The sequence below is a fragment of the Neophocaena asiaeorientalis genome, unplaced genomic scaffold, assembly GCF_003031525.2.
Source record: "Neophocaena asiaeorientalis asiaeorientalis breed wild unplaced genomic scaffold, Neophocaena_asiaeorientalis_V1.1 scaffold5, whole genome shotgun sequence".
Classification (NCBI taxonomy): Eukaryota; Metazoa; Chordata; class Mammalia; order Artiodactyla; family Phocoenidae; genus Neophocaena; species Neophocaena asiaeorientalis.
The window spans coordinates 688,500-690,575 of NW_020174698.1; the positions used below are offsets into that span (position 1 = coordinate 688,500).

General features: G+C 40.7%; 1 non-coding gene across 1 annotated transcript; it reads right to left on the minus strand.

Annotated features, from left to right (window-relative positions):
- Nucleotides 1–1,763: 1,763 nt before the first annotated feature.
- TRNAA-CGC (transfer RNA alanine (anticodon CGC)) lies at nucleotides 1,764–1,836 on the minus strand. The gene has a single exon. It is a non-coding gene; the product is annotated as a tRNA-Ala (tRNA).
- Nucleotides 1,837–2,076: the final 240 nt, after the last annotated feature.

Sequence of the window (2,076 nt, forward strand, 5' to 3'; positions counted from 1 at the left end):
TTACTAAAGCTGTCACAGGAAAGCTCTACTTTCAGATGGTGGGGAAACTTGTAGATACAAATATTGAATTATTGTGTAGTACACCTGAAATTAATGTAAGGTTATATGTCAATTATATCTCAATTTTTAAAAACTGATCTTGCACCTAATGTAAATGCCATCTTAGGTAATTGACAGGAGAATTTTCAAAGGCAGATTTTGAAATGCATCCACTACACCCAGTTCAAAAATTTATAAATTTTCTCTAATCCCACCATCTAAAAGCCAGTTCTCCCCTAGGCAATTCCTGAACTCCCCAAAACTGTATGTGTAACTTCCAGCTGTGCCTTGTATTTCTTTTTCTTCCCCTCACTGTACAGTTATCTACTTAAGCAAAGGGTCTTCTTCATAGGTCCTTGTAGCTTATTATAGTGTCTATCACAAAGCACCTAATAAATGCTCAATGTTCATTGCAGCACTATTTACAATAGCCAAGACATGAAACCAACCTAAATGTCCATCAACAGATGAATGGATAAAGAAGATGTGGCACATATATACAATGGAATATTACTCAGCCATAAAAAGGAATGAAATTGAGTTATTTGTAGTGAGGTGGATGGACCTAGAGTCTGTCATACAGAGTGAAGTAAGTCAGAAAGAGAAAAACAAATACCGTATGCTAATGCATATATATGGAATCTAAAAAAAATTGGTACTGATGAACCTAGTTGCAGGGCAGGAATAAAGACATAGACATAGAGAATGGACTTGAGGACACGGGGTGGGAGGGGGAAGCTGGGGAGAAGTGAGAGTAGCATCAACATACATACATTACTGAATGTAAAATAGCTAGCTAGTGGGAAGCAGCAGCATAGCACAGGGAGGTCAGCTTGGTGCTTTGCGACCAACTAGAGGGGTGGGATAGGAAGGGTGGGAGGGAGAAGCAAGGGGGAGGGGATATGGGGATGTATGTATGCATGTGGCTGATTCACTTTGGTGTAAAACAGAAACTAACACAGTATTGTGAAGCAATTTTACTCCAATAAAGATGTATTTAAAAAATGCTCAATGAATATTTGTTGAGTTCCTTTATTCTTTTCATCAGTAAGTAGATGTTAAATTGCCCCGCTATGCAGGGCACTGTGTGAGACAGTGAGGATAAAACAGGAGGCCCATTATGCACAAATCCTGCTTCATGGAACTCCCAGGTTACTGGCCACACAGACATTAATCAAAACCTCACAGATGCAAGTGTGATTTCAGTTGTGATTTGCAATCCAAAGGCAAGATGTGGTGTTGTGACTGCCTAGTAAAGGCATTTCCAAACCGGGGAGGTCCGGGGAGATATCTCTGAGGAACTGATGTTTTGAGCTGAGTTCTGAAGGAAGAATGGGGGTTAACTAAGTAAGGGATTGGGGAAGTATACAAGGCAGAAGGAACAGCACATGCAAAGTCCCTGAGCCAAGATGGAAAAGGAAAGAAGGAATGGATTGACATCCTCTCCTAGAGCAGGTCGGCCGCCAGGGAAGAAGGTCAAGGCCTCGCACGTCTCACTCTCCCTTGCCATTTCCCCACCCCTTCATAATATCAGTATCAATATTAAGTGGCAAATATCCCTACATTAAAACAGCATCCAAAGTTTGGAGCTTTAAACGCATTAAAATTTTTTCATTCACAGTTCATGAATTTTATTTTATTTTATTTTTAATATTTATTTATTTGGCTGCACAGGGTCTTAGTTACGGCATGCAGGATCTTTAGTTGAGGCATGCAGGATCTAGTTCCCTGACCAGGGATCGAACCTGGGCCCCCCGTATTGCGAGCTCGGAGTCTTAACCACTGGACCATCAGGGAAGTCCCAACACAGTTCATGAATTTTAAATTGCAGATTTGTATGGAGAAACAGTCAGTGGCACAAGAATCAAAAGAATTTAGGTTCTAATTACTGTGTAATCTTGGTTATTTGCTTAACTTCTCTGGGCCTTGTTTTCTTTTTTGTTTTGTTTTTTTTTTTTGGCTGTGTTGGGTCTTCATTGCTGCATGCGGGCTTTCTCTAGTTGTGGTGAGCGGGGGCTACTCTTCATTGCAGTGTGT